This window comes from Callorhinchus milii, unplaced genomic scaffold, assembly GCF_018977255.1.
Source record: "Callorhinchus milii isolate IMCB2004 unplaced genomic scaffold, IMCB_Cmil_1.0 Scaffold5, whole genome shotgun sequence".
Taxonomy (NCBI): domain Eukaryota; kingdom Metazoa; phylum Chordata; class Chondrichthyes; order Chimaeriformes; family Callorhinchidae; genus Callorhinchus; species Callorhinchus milii.
This window is the reverse complement of record NW_024704746.1, coordinates 59,508,929-59,529,279: the sequence shown is the minus strand read 5'-3', so window position 1 is coordinate 59,529,279 and position 20,351 is coordinate 59,508,929.

The window sequence follows — 20,351 nt, the reverse complement described above, 5'->3', positions numbered from 1 at the left end:
GGAATATTTTAGAATCCATTTTATTATTGATTGGTGCCTAAGTTAAAAAAATGTACATATTGATTCCTCCCCCATAGATTTAGAAATATTTAGATGTATAGATATAATTTTTTGCTGTAATTGTAATATAAACAGCATAACTAGAGACTGAAACAATTATTTCTGACATGTTAGTGGGGTTGTTAAATGTTGATTATCAATAAATAAATATTTAGATGGATGTAATAATAACATTTGAGCGATTGTCGCTACAGAAAAGGCACAAAAGAAGGAATTTGCTCCCAGTAAAATGTCAATAAGAACAATTACCATTTCTTTATTTTAAAGGGTGGCAGTGATTTATCTCTTAGTATATTGATTTGAAGTTGTGCTGATAGGTTCAGTACTTTTTTCCTTTACAGGATATTCTCAAAATATTTCCAGGGTTCTATTGATTGAGTGGTCTTAATTTATCCCTGAGGAGCTCAGCAGAACAACAGACAAATGCAGAGTTATTCTGAGGGGCCATTGGGGACATAATTCAAAGTCAGTACACAGGTACATACATCATACAGTGAAATCACATACACTGTATAATGAAACACATACATCATCTATCACCATAAATTCTCTCCCAGTTAAAAACAAACTTTCTTGTTGCAAGCTGGAACATTTTCCCTCATCCTGGCTGACGTTGCATTGAAGTCAAGTTCTCTGAACTTCGTTAAGATTAACCCTTGATATAAAGATCGTCATTCCCTGTGCTTCCAATAAGGTGGGTTGGCAGTTTAATATTTCATATACCATGGATTTGCTGTGAATTTTGTGGGTGAGACATGGCAAACAGTTTGCACCCAACAATGTCCCACAGGCAGCCACGGAATGAGTGACCAATTTTATTCGGGGGATTCTTGGCAAGGACACTACAAGAAACTCCCTTCTCTTTTCGAAGAGTGCCGTGGGATCTTTAATGTCCACCTGAAGAGGCAGATCAAGGACGGCACCTACAACAATGAAACACCTGCAGCACTGCAGTGGAGTGTCATCTTAGATTATGTGATGTGGGGCTTGAACCCACAACCTTCTGACTCAGAGGTGAGAGTACTACCACTGCGTTAGGATGACACACAAATAATGCACTTGTTACACATATTGCTGTGGATTTATTTAAGCTTCTTTAATCTCCTGAGAAAGAGGAAAAGCCACCAATAAAATGTCCACAAAATGTGTGCCTCCCTTTGCTGCCTGTCCCTTCCTCTCCCCAACCCCCCAAAAAGGTTGGGTCTTCCTGATCTGATATACTCATCTCTTGCAATTTCCATTTAATAATGGATGTAAGAGGACTGGGGCCACATAGCTTCATAGATCATTTCGCTTTTTACACATATAAAAGATTCCTAGTAATTTGATTCAGAAATAGATGTATTGAAGGAATCTAGTGGATAATTGGAATGGTATGGGAGATGGACTGATTACTTTACTATTTGCTCATCTATAGATTTTAATCCTTTTGATAACCATCAAATGGTTGGGGGCATTTATTGTGAAGGTCATCTTGGCATTCCATTGGTTTTATTATGCAGCCTGTTAATGCAGTCAATATTGCTTTTGTTACATTGCAAGTGTACAGACAGAAATTAGAAGCCCCAGTCAATGCCAGGGTTGTATTATAGAATGGATTATAGAATGGATTCTATAATTCTCAGTCATTCTCACAGTGTAGAGATGGTGCCCATTATATGCCAGCAAATATAACTGCAATATCACTGTTTTGTGGGGGTTACAACCCAAAATATGGGGCATCAACAAGGAATTAGTTCTGATTTGAAGGTAGTATATTCCTCTTCCAGAGGAATCTATCACATTAAATATTGTTAACTTTGTTATAACCTTGGATTGAGATAGCAATTTGAAATAGAATGAAGAGAGAAAACAAGTAAGAAAACAATTTTTAAATATATCCAGCGGTTGAAATCATCAGGAAGTTGTCTTCAGTGGGAAATAGTTTACTTACTGATGATTTCAACTGCTGGATGTAGTAAAAACTGTTTTCTTACACATTTTCACTCTTCATCCTATTTCAAATTGCTGTCTCAATCCAAGGGTAGCACAAAGTTACCTATATAATATGATAGATATAATATAATGTGATAGATCCATTTGGTAGAGGAATACACTACATTGAAATCGGAACTAAGACACTTCCTGAAATAAGGTCAGGAAGCATTTCTTCACACAAAGGATTGTGAAAATGTGGATAGCTCTGCCCCAGAAAGCAGTAAAGATGGAATCAATAAAAATGTTTAAGAGTTAGACAGATGCTTAGGCAGAAGCTGTGTCACGGGTTATGGTGAAAGAGTGATGGATTAAACAATTTATTGAGATCTAGTAAACAGATGGAACAGGCTCGATGGGCTGAATGGCATCCTGTTGTACCTACAGTAAAGCAACATCTCACTTATGGAAAATTAACATACACGTAAGAATGAATGTATATGCCATCCAGTGGATGCAATTCACAATGTAGGAGTTTTCTGATTCCCAGTGTAATATTTGTGATTCAGTGTAATAGATTTGTGATTCACAATACATGGTGTAAGAGTCATAATGTAAAAGATTTGTAATTCACTGCATAGGAGTCATACAATTCACAGTGTTAGAAGTTTGTGATTCACAGTGCAAGGGATTTGTGATATACATTTGAGGTTGGCATATACATTTGCTCTGAAGCAGGGTATAATGGTTTCTGGATGATAAGACCTTTTGTGGCCTGCTGTATGTTTATTGAGTTTGCAATGTTTTTTCGATCTGCATCTAATCTCCAAATAACAGGCATACAGGGGCCAGTTCTGCCAAGCTCTTCTGATAACTTAGAAGCTAATAAGTTGCTGCTCCTGAGTTGGCTTTTGGGAGTTGTATCAGAGCAGCCTGGCCGAACTCACCTTCTGATTTTTTCCCTCTATCCTTGTGGGAGCTCTATAAGCAACATCTGAATCATGAAAAGGTGTAAATTCTTCAGTGAGAACAAATACATCTTCCAGTGCAGGGATTTGCTTGGCAGAAATTCATCCCTTCCTTATTTCATATTGATCCAGAAACCTGTCTGTTGCAACACCTTTTTTTCCCAACCACACACTTTTAAATGTAGAAACTCGTCAAACACGGAACACATTTCTTTGTAGAAACCTAAACAGAACGGGATTTGAAAATTGATTTTTCGCACCTCATTGGAAATTTTACATAATTTCCATATAAAGCAAAATAATTGGGAATGGACAGTTTTATTTGTCTACCTGGCTCAGTTGGTAGCACTTTCACCTCTGAGTCAGAAAGTTGTGGGTTCAAGCCCTGTGTCAGGACAGTCTAGGCTGACACTCCAATGCAATAATGGGGGAGCGCTACATTGCTGGAGGTGCCGTCCTTCAGCTGACATTTCATTAAACTGAAATCCCATTCACCTGTTCAAGTGGATATTGAAGATCCTGGTCAAAACTCCCTAAATAAAATTTGTCTTTCACTTCATACCTGTTTGTAGGTCATTATTCTTCAGGAACATGCTTCTGATTATTATTATTATTATTTTTATTATTATTATTATTATTAATGCACACAAGACATTTGAAATTTGCTTAAATAGTGGATTGTCATTACAGACCAAAATAAAAGGAGAAATGGTCACCTTTGATCCCAAGTTGTGTCAGCAATGAAAACAAGTTTGTCCATGAAATGAAACACCTTTTGTCCCTAAGAAGAACTTAATGCATTTCGACACTAATGCATTAAGATAGCTTGGCTTGGACTATCTCGAGAAGATTGTTGGTTTGAGCTCCAAACCAGGGCTTGAGCTCATAATCCAATCTGACAATCTGATGCAGTACTGAGGCAGCGTTGCATTATTAAAGGTCATGTCCTTCACATGAGAATTTAAACCAAAATCTGGTTCATGGAGATCACATAGCAATATATGGAAGAAGAGCGGGGAGTTCTCCTGTTGTCAGGGCCAGCATTCTTCCCTTGCACAAAGCACACTAAACATCAAATAAATTGCTCTTTGTTATTGATGGGATATTGGTAGATAAACTGTTTTTTTGGCTTTCCTACAAACAGTCAATATTCATCAGAATAATCCATTGGAATCTATCAAATGCTGATTGTTATGTATGATCACATTTTCTTTGCATCTCATTGTAATAGAAAATCTCACTATAAATTAATTTTTTTTCTTTAGCATTCAGGATTTGTCATATCTAATTGTGTAAAAGTGCTTTGAGGTATCTTGAAATATAAAGCCAATATAGTCAATACAACTTTTTATTTAAATTTGAAGTTAATTGGGTAAATATATTAGCGCAGAGGCAGCATACTTGCTATCAATGATATGATAAGATGTTATATCAAATGCAAGCATTATTGTTATGATTAATATTAATAATATTAATTATGAATTATTATGATTAATTATTATTATTAATTAATTATTTTAAAAAAGAAGCTTCTTTTCAGTTTAATTTGTTCACTGACACTGACATAATTTTGACACTATGGACCACTCAATCCTCCTCCACCGCCTCTCCTCGCACCTCAACCTCCCAGGTTCCGCCCATGACTGGTTCAGGTCCAACCTTTCAAACCGCCTCCATTTTGTCTCAGCAAACGGCTTCTCCTCCAACCCCTGCACTATCTTGTGCGGTGTTCCTCAGGGCTCTGTCCTTGGTCCCCTCCTCTTCGCCCTCTACATGCTCCCCCTTGGTGACATCATCCACAGACATGGGGTAAATTTCCACATGAATGCGGATGACACCCAATTCTATCTCTCTGCCTTCACCCTCAACCCTTGACCGACTGCCTGTCCAACATCAAGTCCTGGACGAGGACCAACTTTCTCCAACTCAATGTCAGCAAGCCCGAGGCCCTCCTGATTGGCTCGCTGGCCACCGCACCTCAGGCATTGGCAGCATCAGCCTCCATGGCTGCACACTCAACCTTACCAAACCAGTCAGGAACCTGGGTGTCTTGTTTGACCCTGAACTGTTCTTTCTTCCCCACATTCGCGGCATGACCGGCACTGCCTACCACCACCTCTGCATCCTTGCCAGACTCCGCCACTGCCTCACCCCTCAGGCTGACAAAATCCTCACCCATGCATTTGTCACATCGAGGCTCGATTATGGAATAATCTCCTCATCGGCCTTCCCAACTCTTCCCTTCACAAGCTGCAGATCATTCAACACTCTGCAGCTCGTGTACTCTTGCGCACCGGGCTCCATGACCTCATCACTCCCACCCTCTCCCGACTCTACTGGCTTCCCATCCCTCAGAGGATCGAATTCAAGATCCTTGTCCTCACTTTCAAGAGCATCCATGGCCTTGCTCCTTCCTACCTCTATGACCTGCTGACTCCCTACCAACCTGCCTGCTCCCTTCGTTCAGCATAGTGTAACTTTCCTTCATGTAGCTTGACGAGAGATGTGAATCTCTTCATGGAAAGTAATGCGTTTTAAAATAATAATCCATGCATTTATTTCATATAGCGCCTTATCACATTGCTGGGACATCTCAAAGCGCTTTGCAGGATATACTGTAAAGTTATGTAACTATGCCTATTTGGTGGGTGAACTGTTCAATTGATCAATTCTCTTTGAACTGATTCAGGACTCAGACTGAAACTCATTTGGAGAGAAAAGGTGAACAGAAAGGCGATTTAATTTTTTTGTGCAGCAAGTGCTCAAAGGTTGGTTTAGACAACCCAGAGAGGCAGCGGAGGCAGATTGTGTAAACACATTTAAAAGGAAATAGGATAGTTATTTGTCAAAATAAACAATTAGTGGGCTATTGGCGATAATCACCACTAGATGTTATTTTGCAAACATTCTTCCCCTCCGCTCACTCCCATAGTCTTGGTGCTTTTAATCAATGGGAAATAGCCATAAATATCAGGAAGAATCCTAAGACTGTGTGAGTTTGCTGATCTCAGTTATTCAGCACTAAGGGTGCTACAGTTGACATCAGCACTGTGCGTTACGGAGTAGAAAATCGGTTTGTGTTCCAGTGGTAACTGGTCGTGCGAACGTTAAAGGTACAGTTCAGATGTGAATAATATGGGGTTGAGCAAACTACTAGAAGTTATTGGTGTTCACCTTGGGGACAGTGATCATTAGTTAGGAGGGGAAAAAGTAGGAGAAAAAATTGCTTTGGGAAAAACGATTGTGAATAATGAAAGATACTGTTAGACCATAACTAATCCAGTATCATAATTCTGTTCATTGAAGTCAAAAAAATAATGTATCGCAAAATTGCAATGAACTTCTGCCTGTTTTGATTAAAATATTTCACCAATAACAAGATCAGTTATCATTTTCCTCAATTCACCTTTCACTGTAAATGTTTAAGATTCGGTAAAAACTCAAGTAAAAATGTATTGCAAAAATATTCCATGCTGTGGCAAAAATAGCCTCATTTATAGTATAAATCATATGGACAGCACTGGGGCACTTGTTAAACTGAGCTATTCTCAGCTCCTCTTGGAATCCAGGGTATCTAAAATATCCCAAATGCTTCTTTAAAATATCTTCACGTATTTCTTCATGGGATTTTTAAAAGCAAAAATAGCAGTGAATTTAAAGGGGATGTGCAGTCTTCTATATGCACCACTAATAAACCTTACATTTGACATAACGCCTTGTCACATCATTTGAGGTGTCTCAAAGCACTTCACAGGATTAACTGTGAAGCGTATTGACCGTGTATTTGTAGGGAAACGCAGCAGCCAATTTGTGCACAATTTGTCTGCCTGAGCAAGCAGACGGGAGCTTATGTTAACATTTCATCAGAAGGACGGCGCATCTGACAATTCAGCACTATCCCAGCGCTGTAATGAAGTGTCAGCCTAGGCTATGAGTTCAAAAAGCTTCACGTGGAGTTTGAACCCACAACTTTCTTCTGATTCAAAGGCAAGAGTGCTACCAACCGAGCCAGGCTGAAACGTGATCAATAATCTAACTGACATTTTATCATTAATGGTGTAATCTGGTGTAATCTGAGGGCTCCCTGACTGTTCGGCAGCTTGGGATGTCCTCCCTACGTGAAAGGAGCTTTACAAATGTAATTTTGTATTGTATTTTTGTTTGTATATATTTTCCTTTGTCTACAAAGACCAATAGAAAAATTTTGAACTGCTGTGGAAAACAAAGTTAAAGCTATTTTGGTTAGTTGGTATCAAATACACCTTTGACTATTGTAATTTTACAAAAATGTTATCTTTGACTATTTCTCCTGTCCTTGTGTTTATATTTTTTTTTAAATTTTGTTAAGATTCCAATTGAACTTCATGAAAAACACAATTTGCAGAAGCTGCAACTATTACTGACTGAAAGAATAAGGCTGACAGCAACAAAAGCACAACCAATTGAGTCAATATTGTCTTGGATGTATTTAATCAAAACTAAGTATAGTTTTCAGGAATACATGATGCAATGAGCGACAGAATAATTTAAAGATTCCTTTTTTCGCAGTAATTTTCTCACCTGAAGGTGCTGACTCTTGTTGGTATGGGGCATAGTTCACAGTTACCAATAGCTCGAGTTTGCCATTCTTCAGTTGCAGATCTAGATAGTGAGTGTAGAACAATTTATTCAACCATCGAGGGCATCGCTCCTGAGATCCTGGTGGATATCTTGGCTGATTTATCCTATTCCCAGGCCAGGGACACTAAAACCAATAGCTTATGAACTAACTTGGGAGTTTAAAGAGAAGGCCACACACCACCTCCTCAAGGTTACTATAGAAGGACACATTTTGCTGGTAAAATGCCAGTGTTACTTACATCCTGAGAATGAGTGACAAAACCTCAGTAACAATTGTATGATCTTTTGGTCTACATGGTTTAGTGTTACACTTAGTGGACCATCATGCGACTTTAATACAGCATTTATTCTTATTAAATATGTTGAGTTTGGAGATTTTCACTGAGGCAGTGAGATCTCAGATGCATTTATTACACTCCCCTCTCGACTCTCTACCCTCTTCTCGCTCCCTCCCTTCCCTCCCCTCACCCTGATCATTTCCCCCCTGCTCGGGTCCTGACCCAACTGTACAGCGCCTTGGGACGTCCTCCTGACGTGAAATGCGCTCTATAAATGGAATCTTGTCTTGAATCTTGTCTTACACTTGATTATGCCAACTCCCTGTTTGTCAGCTTTCCCAACTATTCCCTCCACAAGCTGCAGATCATCCAGAACTCTGCAGCTCATGTCCTTTCCCACACCAAGATCCATGACCACATCACACCTATCCTTGCTAGCTCCACTGGCTCCCCGTCCCCCAGAGAAAATAATTCAAAAGCCTCGTTCTCCCCTTCAAAACCCTCCATGGCCTTGCTCCTTCCTATCTCTGTGACCTGCTGATGCCATATCAACCTGTCTGCTCCCTCCACTGAGCCCGCCTGGCCCTCCCCACTATCACCGGTAGGACCTTTCATTTCTCTCCCCCACCCTTTGGAACTCCATCCCACAGCCCCTTCACCTCACTCCCTCCCTTGCCTCTGTCAAGACATGTCTCAAGACCCTCCTCTTCGACTGTGCCTTCGGGCACCTTCCTACGCTCCCTGCCCTCCAATCCTCCTAATCCCAATCCCCTGTTGGGTCCAACGCCTTGGGATGTCCTCCTGATGTGAAAGGTGCTATACAAATGTAACTTGTTGTTGTTGTTGTCTTCCACATTGGAAGGTTCTTCCCAGGCTCCCCAAGCTGAGTTTGAGGGTTGAGGGGTTGAGTATGAAGGGAGGAAGATTGGCAAAAGCACAATGCAAGAGAAAGGTCTTGAGGCAGACCTTGAAGGAGGCAACTTATGGGGCAAGCCGAGAGGACTCCGGGATGGAGTTCCAGAGAACCGGGGCAGAAAGGCTGAAACCCTGACTGTTGAAGGTGGGGTGTGTGGGGCAGGGGATGTGAAGCAGGGAGGTAGCCGGTGAGTGAAAGGAGCTACTGAGTTGGTAGAGTTTGAGGAAGTTGTAGAGGTAGGATGAGACAAGATTGTGGAGGGATTTAAAGCTTACACAAGGATTTTAAATTTAATCTGCTGGGGAAAGGGGAGCCATTAGAGCCGGACGAAGAAGGGGCTGATAGGTTCATGGAGCCTAGTGGGGAAAGAACATGTGTATCAGAATTCTGGATAGTCTGAGTCTTGTGAAGAAAAGATGCGGGTAGTCCAATGAGCAGAGAGTTGCAAAATCTAGCCTGGACGTGATGACTGCATGGATTTGGATCTCAGCTGCCTGAGAGCCTAGAGCTAAACAGTAAATATATCCAGTCCGGTGATAAACCTCACCTCAGGGAACCAGAAGACCACTTGTGTTGGGTGGTTTCTGTGGCACTCGTATTAAAGTCCTGAATAAAGGAGTGACTATGTGACTAAGTGGTGCAAGGGTCAGCACATTTTGCTTTTGCCTTTGGAGTGTTATATAAATAACCCAAACTAATGGGGAAAAATCTCATTCTCTCTGTTGCCTACACAAGTTTCAAATGAAATGAGTTAAACTCAATCCAGTTTCTTATAGGTTGAATTGTCGATCAATACTTGGATGCTTTACAATTATTTCATACCTGACTTCACATTAATTGTACTGGTCTTAACCTGCAATGTCAGAGAACGTTCCAGTCTCCCGTAAATAGCCTTGTCTGCCACCATGTACAAGAAAAAAACAAATGAAGAGGATTTCTCCTGGTGTACTGGTCAACAATCCCCCCAAATAAAATTGGTCATTCACTCCATGGCTGTTTTGTAGGACATTGCTGTGTGCAAATTGGCTGCCATGTTCACCTACGAAATACACAGTCACTACACTTTACAGTATGTCCTTGAATTGCTTTAAGACATCCCTCTGACCTGAAAGTCATTGTATCAAATTTAAGTATTCTCTTTTTTAGTATTCATTCTGAAGTTATGGCACAGAGTATGATTCACTTATGATAAGGTTCATTGTATTACAAGGCACAGTACCTGGAAGGGTAGAGTCACTGAGGGCTGGGAGTCATCCCACTTAGCTCCCGTTAACCCTGCATCTCAAAGCCCTAATGGGTAGGGTGGTCCTAGCTGGTCAAGCAGCAGGAACACTTGCCTGACAGCGATATCAATGGCAAGATAAGCGGTTTTAGCTGGTTAGACTCCAGCAGTTATCCTAACACACACTCTGTGGTGCTGAAGCTCTTGCCAACCTGTGCCTAATTCTTACCGGAATTGCGTAAGCAGGATGTGTCCCTCTAAGAAGTGGGTGCGCATTCCATTCCACTAATTTATCTCTGGAATTTCCATGTGTAGGTGAAATGCATTCAAACCTGCAACCTTCTGGACCCAACATTGCATAGAACAATGTATTTACTCCCTAGGCCATCAAGCGTGCAATAGTTGATACCTTTATTAAGAATAACTTCAATGACAAGGTGCAGACAGTAACATTCAGGGTAACACAAGTCTCTTAAGAGATGAAAACTGCTGATGAAAATATTGTTTTGCTGAAACTAAATAATGGGGAGCAGCTGTTGACATGTTGATTTTAAACTAAAATTGCAATAAAACCCAAATGTAATGTAGTCCTACAATTGTCTGGATAAGGTTATTGCTGGATAAACAATATTGTCTCAGAATCACATCAGTTCTGGCATCATCCAAATTACATGCCGGTAGTTAATGAAGTGTACAGGGACCAGGCACAATTATTCAGGATCTTGTATTCCGGGTCAAGCTGAAAAAATGTTGCATCAATCTTCAGTTCACAGGTTCCTGTAACAGAGGCTCTGCAATTACATTTCCCAAGTACTTGAGTTTTTTTTTTAACTCACGCGTTAGGGATAGTAATATTTGAGATCAAGTGTCCTTTCAGAGAGAAGGATTTGGCCAATGGAGTCTGATTGTGGCCTGATGTTATATCAGAACAAATAAACACTTAAATAATATGATATTGTCTCAATGGACAACAAGTCTTCACTTCTGCTCTTCTTCATATCAGTCTTCCTATGTCTCTCCCTTTTTTTTATCACTCTCTCTCTGGTCCTCCCTTTATTCTGTAAGTACCACACAATTCACATTTCATGTTTTAAATTAATTTTCCTCCTTTTTACTTTATGTCTTTTGAACCTTTTGTCAGAGATAACAGTTTGTCTGGACAAGGAGTTTTATTGACCACGTCATCATTTTAAAAGATTCTATAATATTAGCTCAAAGTCTATTTTTGCATTGTGAGCAAGTTTTTCATTAATCGTTTCTTATAATGTATATTTCATTTCCTTCACAGCAATCTCTCAAAGGCAATAACATCCTTCGATGTTACCAATGCTGCTCACTGCACTTGACATGAGAACCAAACATCCTCTTTCAGACAGTAAAAACATCACCACTTTTGATTTGTATTTTGTTTATGAATGCATTCTGCTTCTGAGCCTCTATCATTCTCTTCCACATTGCACATGGGCCTTGACACTTTAAAGGTAATGACACTGAACCACATCCAATATGCCAACAGAGGCTTCCGAGGACTTCTGAGTTGACAGTGCAATAATTTTCCAGCAAAGTGCAGCCTCTTGCTGATTGATGGGAGTTATTGCAGGAATGGAAAATGCCACCCACATTATCCTTAGTAAGATACTCATTCATTGATGTATTTAAGCTAGTGAGGGCCAAAAAATTGAAGATGATAAATAAATGCAAATTTTAAAACGTATATTCTAATTATTCATTATTTCCAGTTCATAATAATTAGTTTAAGAGATTTTCAAAAAAAATCTCTGATAGAATTTGCATGTATTTATCTTTTATTACATTGTCTCTTGGGAGACTCTGATAACTGGTTCTCTCATCATTTGATATCAGGAGTGTTTCTTGTTAGAATAACTTATGTAGTACTTAGCAGTGTCAGCTTGGGTAGAGTCGGTAGCATTCTACTTTTTGAGTCAGAAGGTTCTGGTACATGCCCCACGTCACGACTCTAATATTAAACCAGGGTCTTGTCTGCCTGTTCAGATGATATTAAAGATTCTGTGGTACTACTTGGAAAGAGAAGGGAATTGTTCCCTGTGTCCTGGCAAAATCCTGTGAACCCCTTTAAGATATATTCCTGATGTGAAACCTACTATCTCAAATGTAAAGATTTGCATTATTATTCTGCTTTTTGTCTTGATTGAACAACATTGAAGAAACAGTTTTATTTTGTAATGGGAGGATGGATAGGGGGGTATTTGTGGAAGGATTATATCAAATGGGCCGAAAGGGCTTCTTTATCTGCAACTCTGCAGGCCAACAATTTGCTGAATTGTTTGTGCCACAGCAAACAAAAACATAGCCCAAGCCTTATTGCAGTACAGTTTGCATAGTACCTTTCACGTCGAGAGGTCAGGTTATACTGTAATGCATCAGAGTATAAAAAAAACCCTAAAATCCTTCAAAAATAACATGAGCATTAAAAAAGATACTGCTTCTATCGTATTGAATTATTCACATACAAGTGTGAGGTTAGACCATAGCTCACACTCTGGTCCAAATAGTTACACTCAAATAATTAAGTGACAGCTTTGAAGATAAAACAAAATGCTACTGTACCGTCTGATTTATTTTCCCTCAAAAAGGAAGGTTATTTTGGGTAGTGCTTTTGAATTCAATAAAACCCTTGTGAAGCACTGCAGCTTAGATACTGCAGAATATACCAATTGAATCGGGGGGGCAAGAGAGCAGCACAAATGCAGCCAGAGCGCTTTCACTTCACATCATTCCCATCATTCTGATCTTAGTTAAACATCAGCATCTTCTGATTCTGTGGGGCCGCTTAAAACGTGCAGCTGTCACTTCTCTGCTTCTTCATCTTTGCTCCCTGGCTTAGCGTTTGCGCTGTTGAGATATGCCCAAAGGAAAAATACCGCTCCCGTTCATGTGCATTTTTCAAAATAAAAACTATTTTTGTAAAACCTTACGTGGTTTGAGACATTAAACCGAGCTCCCAACATTAACAATCCCCCCCAAAAGAAGGGAGTTTCTCCCAGCGTCCCAAGCCAATAATCTCCCAGATCAAAAACAGCAGTTCATTTCACTTCATGGCTGTTTGTGAGACACTTATGCGTGCAAATTTGTTGCAGAGTTCCTTTAAACCTTGTAGAAAAATTCTGTGAAACACTTTGAGATATTTCACTTTGTTAAGCCTCTGTATTAAGCCACCTTGCAAAGCCAGTCCGGAACCTTGGTGTCTTGTTTGACTCTCAACTATCCTTTCTACCCCATATCTGCGCCATGACCCGCTCTGCCTTCCCCCACCTCCACAACGTCGCCCGGCTCCGTCACTGTCTCACAACGCAGGCCGCGGAAACCCTCATACACGCCTTCATTATATCGAGGCTCAACAATGGAAACTCATTGCTTGTCAACTTCCCCAACTCCTCCCTCCACAGGCTGCAGATCATCCAGAACTCTGCAGCCTGTGTCCTCTTCCGCGCTAGACACCACGATCCTATCTCCCCATCCTCGCCCAACTCCACTGGCTTCCCATCACACAGAGGATACAGCTCAAGATCCTGGTCATCACCTTCAAAGCCCTCCAGGGTCTTGCTCCCCACTACCTCTGCAACCTCCTAACCCCCTACCATCCTGTTCTTTCCCTTCGCTCAGTGGGCTCTGGCCTGCTTCATATCCCCTGCCTTACTCGCCCCACTATTGGCGGGCAGGCCTTCTGCCACTCTGCCCCACCCTCTGGAACTCCATCCCGCAGTCCCTCCATCTCGTCCCCTCCCTTGCCACCTTCAAGATCCACTTCAAGACCCTCCTCTTCGACTGTGCTTCCGATCTCCCTGCTTCCTCCCCTGCCCTCCCCCACCCGTACCCCCAGCTCGGGTCCGTAACTCTGTCTGTCCAGTGCCTTGGGATGTCCTTCCGACGTGAAAGGCACTTTACAAATGTGTTTTGTTGTTATTGTCGTATTAAAATGCAAGGATTATTATTATTTATTGTAAGTTCCACCACCACACAGGCTACTGCAATGTATTCCTATGTGCAAATTGACTGCTGGGATCACCTACAGTATATTCTGTGAAGCACTTTTAATGTCCTCCTGACTTGAAAGGTGTTATATGATACTTGAGGATTATTTAATACTAGTCTGAAGGTGGAATTTCGACACAAGTGGGTCTATGAATCCCATTCTAGTCGATGAGCCCAAGATCAAACTTCATGTTTTGTCCAGACTACAATCGTTTCACTTCCAGTGGAGCAATATGGCTAACAGCTTGATTCAGATACAAACGTACAAGTTCTACTGACTGTTTACCTGGTAAACTGTCGAAGCTGTTTATGTGAGGGAGTTTTACTCGGGGTCAAATTACAGCTTGTTATTAAAGTGTGTTCCTGATCTAAAAACAGGTTTGCTGCAAATGATCCACAATTAGACCTGTAATTAAAACGATTTTCACCATCATGATCACTCAGGGGTGTTTAATTGTTACATGGCTTATAAATACGGTGGCAGTTTTAGGTTAGATCTCTGCACTTTCTAAAATTGTCACAATAGCATTCCAAATGCCTGTTATTAAAGTGACAGACTTATCAAGACTGGTGCAAAATCACAGGAATCACCCTTATCAGCAATGACTATCAGTTCAGTTTCCAGCTGTTTTATCTGTGGGGTGGAAGCATTTACACAAGCTTCAGTTTACACAGTATTGGAAGTCAGTTAACCCGAAAAACAATAGCATCGGGACAAATGGTTGTCACCTCTTCCCTATGCTTCCTGTTAGTTACCCGAATGATTCCCAAGGTCCCCATATAGCCCGTAATTGGAAAACAACATTCGCTTAAGCAAATACAGTAGTACTTACCTTCCTGTTTTTCCCAGTGAGGTCACCTGGAAAGAACAATTCAAATGAAATCAGGTGTTTGTGTTAGTTGTGTCACAACAGCAGCTGTTATTCAGAACTCAGGATTATCCTTTCCTGTTATTTGCACTACTGCCAATTTCCTTTCCTGAGTATTAACAACACATCTCAGATGTATTAATGCTATTCGGCAGCTGTTTGGCGATAGCTGTGTAAACACTTCTGTGTGACTCTGGTTCCTTTTCATTGTGGATTTAAGTGAGGAAACAGAGCAGAGAGAGAAGAAAATTACCTCACAACATTTCCTAAATAAATTATTAGTCATCGTCGGTCAACAGACATCAATTTCCACGGCAAAGTATGTGATTGTGCCTGAATTTGGTCAAGTGTTTCAGTGACAAATAAATGGTGCATGATTCAATTATTAACAGGCGAATGTTGCAAACCTTTTTAACATAGAATTATATAGAATGATGTGCTCCGGAAACAAGCTATTAGATCCCATGGCTCTATTCGAAAAGAGAAGGGAGTTTCTCCCGGTGTCTAAGCCAGCAATCCCCGAACAATCAATTGTTCATTCCATGGTTGTTTGTAGGACATTGTTTCACCTACAAAACACACAGTCACTACACTTCACAGTAAATCCCGTGAAGTGCTTTGAGACATCCTCCCGATGTGAAAGGTGCTATATCAAATGCAAGGATTATTTTCATGGGACATTGGTGTGCACAGAATGATTACTGCATTTGCCTACAAATACTCAGTCACTATGCTTCACAGTAAAATCATGTGAAGCATGTTGAGACATCTCGATGATGTAATAAGACATTACATCAAAATGCAAGGATTAATAATGATGATTATTTAGATGATTATTTACATGGAGTCCGTGGTAAGAGCACTCGTCTTGCAAGCGAGACACCTGGGGTCAATTCCAGGCTCGGCAAAACCGTATTAAGTTTCTTTACTCCACACGCCTAATAATAATCCCTCCAAAACAACAACAACAACAACAACAAGATTCCATTTATAAAGCGCCTTTCACGTCAGGAGGACGTCCCAAGGCGCTGCACAGTTGGGTCATGACCCGAGCAGGGGGAAATGGTCAGGGTGAGGTGAGGGAAGGGAGGGAGCGAGGAGGGGGGAAATGGTCAGGGTGAGGGGAGGGAAGGGAGGGAGCGAGGAGGGGGGAAATGGTCAGGGTGAGGGGAGGGAAGGGAGGGAGCGAGGAGGGGGTAGAGAGTCGAGAGGGGAGCTGAAGGCTCGGTCAAAGAGAAAGGTTTTGAGACCGGCCTTGAAGAAGGAGAGGGAGGAAGCAAAGCGAAGGCACTGGGGGATAGAGTTCCAGAGCCTCGGGGCTGAGAGGCTGAAGGCCCGACCACCAATGGTAGGGTGATTGGGGCGGGGGACGTGGAGCAGACCGGAGCCGGAGGAACGGAGGGTACGGGCAGGTAGGTAGGGGAACAACAAAACAAAACAATAATAAAAATTGGTCATTTTCAATCCATGACAGTTTGTGGGACACTGCTGTGCGCAATTGGCTGCCGCGTTTCGCTCACAAATATACGGTCAGTTCACTTTACAGTCTATTCTGTGAAGCGCTTTGAGATGTCGAGAAGACGTGAAAAGCCCTATATCAAATGCAAGGATGATGATTATTATTATTATTTACCCATCTCCCCCCACACACACGTTTTAAACAATAGCACTCAGTTCTACACAGTTTGTATACATTTGAAAATTTAGCAGATAAGTTTAATAACCCAGTTGAGAGAAAACACAATCATAACAGTACAAGCTTTCAAATCCCCATAAATGTCTTTGTGGATGAAGAAAGAGCTTTGAAGGTTTGAATGATTGTGCACCAATATATTTTTCATTGGTCAAATAAAATATATTATCCTGAATATTGTATATTAAAAGTGAAATACAGTGTACTGAATTGCAATATCAACCTATAAACGACTGGTGCTTATGCACTGACCAGTTTGGCACATTTGCTTCATCATATCCTTCTGTTGCAGTGCACTGACATTTTAAGTACACAAACATTCACTATATTTGCTGAAATTACTTGTAAAGCTCTTTGATACATTTCAACATTATAAGTGCTTAATCAATTGGAAGGATTATTATTATAAGTTATGATTTAGAGGCAGAATTGCTACCTTGTTTGTCTACTAAATACACAGTCATTGCTTCTTACAGCAAAACATGTGAAGTGCTTTGAGATATCCTTCCCATGTGAAAGGTGCTTTCTAAAAATGCAAAGATTGTTATTATGATGTGACAAGATTCTCTTAAAATGCTTTTTTCTTATTTTCTCATGAAAGGCAAAGGAATATTTAGAGAGAAACCACTAATAGGTCTATAATTTACAATTGTATAGCGCCTTTCCTGTCAGGAGGACATCTCAGAGTGCTTGACACTACTGGATGAGCACCCAAGCAAGAGGTGGGAGTAAAGAGAATGAAGTAAAGTAACAAACAGAATGAAAGAGACGAGTTCAGCAAGCACTTTGTGATACTACATAGAGTAATAGAGCACAGAATGAGGCCAACTAGTCCATCCCAATAATAATAATAATCCTTGCATTTGATATAGTGCCTTATCACGTCTTCGAGACAAGAAAATGCTGTAAAGTGAGTAGACTGTATATTCTGTGGGCCAAACATGGCAGCCAATTGTGCACAACAGCGTACCACAAATAGTCATGGATTGAGTGACCAAATCAATTTTTTTTTGATGGGCTTACTACCCCAGGAAAAGCGATGCGCCAATCGACTAACAACTGGGTTCCTACTTACTACTAGAGTTTTAGGTAATGTTGCTCAATCCAGCTGCTCTGTGCTGAACGAACAAATTATACATATCTTCATGCCAGGCTCCTGAATTTTCTTCTGAATTTTCTCTGATTGTTTTATGGTCTGAGTATCATTATTGGCCCTCAAGCATAGCAGTTAGATTATTTTTTAACAATCATCCTATGAGAATGGGATGGAAATTCTGACTGAATTCCGTATTAAGAAATACTGTACATTAAATCTCTCAACTTTCCTTGAGATAATTATCACATTACTTGTTGCATCCCCCCACCCCACTCCCCCACTTCCACAACATCATTGCATTGATAAAAAGGCAACTATTTTCTCTGGGGATGAGGGAGTAGGGTTTTGACAATGCTACTTATATGTTTCCCATCTCTTCCATCACCCAAGATGTAATCTCTTATTCACAAGGATGTGAGGAAGGTTGATTTATACCTTGAGGTAAAGGGACTCTGATCTGAAGAATCAGTTTTTGCTAAACTCAGAGATGAATGACAGAGACATTCGAGAAACAATGAGCCAATTTGATTATTCATCTGTAGCCATGGCATCCTTGCATTTGATATAAATCCTTGTCAAAATGTTTCACAGGATTCACTATCAAGTGTAGTGATTGTGTATTTTGTAGGCAAACATTATTAGCAGACATCCATTGCTGCTGCTGGGTTTGTGTCAATGAACATGCACCACCTTTGTATGAGGAGTGCTGTAGCTCAGTGGTTAGAGCATTCGCCTCGCTAGTTCGATTCCTGGCAGGGCGAAACCTTAGGCAAGTTTCCTTGTTCCACACAGCTGATAATAATCCCTCAAGAAAAAAACCCAATAATAATTTGGTCACTCAATCCATGACTGTTTTTGAACATTGCTATGTGCAATTGGCTGCCGCGTTTTGCCCCAAAAATATAGTCAATTTATTTTACAATATATTCTGTGAAGTGTTTTGAGATGTCTAGAAGATATGACAAGCTCTATATTCAAATGCAAGGATTATTATTATATGCATTTCATATCCATAGTGTGTATTTTGATTTTTCTTGTCTTAATGTCAGAGGGGAATGAGGTGATTATCACTGGTGATAATTAGCACATTACATTGCATTGTCATCCACATCCCTTTATTTTTGCATTTAATAATTCATAACAATCTTGACACAGTAGCTACCAGTTAATCATTCTTTTATAAAGATTCAGTCACTTGGAAATTGCATCAAATGTATACTGTGTTACTATATAAAGCAAGCATAATGACACTTCATTTGCATCATTCCTCATTCTCCTCTCATTTTCTCGGTGGCTCCATTTGCTTTGAAAATTGCTGCTAGTTATTTGTTTAAATTATCCAAAATGCATTCCTGCTGGCAATATCTGTTTTTATATAAAATTACATAGAATGATACATAATAATAATAATAATAATAATAATAATAATAATAATCCTTGCATTTGATATAGCGCCTTTCACCGTGGGAAGACATCTCAAAGAGCTTCACAGGATACACTGTAAAGTGTAGTGAATGTATATTTGTAGGTGAACCCGGCAGCCAATTTGCCGCTAGCGATATCTCACATACAGCCATGAACTAAGTAACTAATTTTATTTAGGGGGATTGTTTGCCAGGAAATTGGGAGAAATTCCATTTTTTTCGTCATGGGATTTTTAATATCCACTTGAATAGGCAGATGGGGCTTTGGTTTTACATCTTATTCAAGGAAATGGCAACTCCAACAATCCCACACGCCCCCAGCACTGCATTGGAGTGTCTGCCTCGAATGTGAGTTCAAAGTCCCAATGTGGGGTTTGAACCCATAGTTTTATAACTCAGAAGTGAGAGTGCTACCAACTAAGCCAGGTTTACACCTGTATAAATACAGCACCAAAACAGGCCTTCAGCCCAACTAGTCCATACCAGTGCTTATACTCCACACGAGCCCCCATTTCCTTTTAAATAAGTCAATGTTTTTTCCTTCAACCACTGTTTCTGGCGGTGATTACCATATCATCACCACTTTCTGCATAAAGAAGTTCCTCATAAACTCTCTGTTAGAACTTTTCCGAGCTATATATTCATGTGCCATTGCTTTGGATTTACCAACAAGTGAAAACAGCCTATCAACAGCCCCTGCATTAATATACAGTCAACTCACTTTACAGTATATTCTGCGAAGCGCTTTGAGACATCTAGAAGTTGTAAAACGTACTATATCAAATGCAAGGATTATTATTATTAACAATCCCCTGCATTATTGAAACCTTTACCTGGTCTTTCAGTTATGGAAATAAGTACAATACTTCATTTCATTATGGAGTCCTGTAGCGCACTAGTTAGAGAACTTGCCTCGCAAGCAAGCTACAGCGGGGTCAATCAGGAGTGGCAGCTTTAGCTGAGTTATTTGTCCCACCCTAGCCCAGGGACTCCAATGTCAATTGCAGTGTCTCTGCCTTCAGCTGAAAATATGACTTTAAACCTTTTTATGTGAAGGTGACTCAAGATCGGTACTCAGCGTTTGTTTTTTTCAGTTCTTTGACTTACAGGACAGTTACAGTAGAATAATGTGTAAAATCTCTGAATATTTTCCCTGTAGCAGCAGATGCAGTCATATCACAGCAGGATCAGTGCCTGTAAAGAGAGACTCTGTCAATACTAATACAATGGGTCGAGTGGCCTCCTGCTGCACTGTTGATTTTTTTGCAATTCTAACT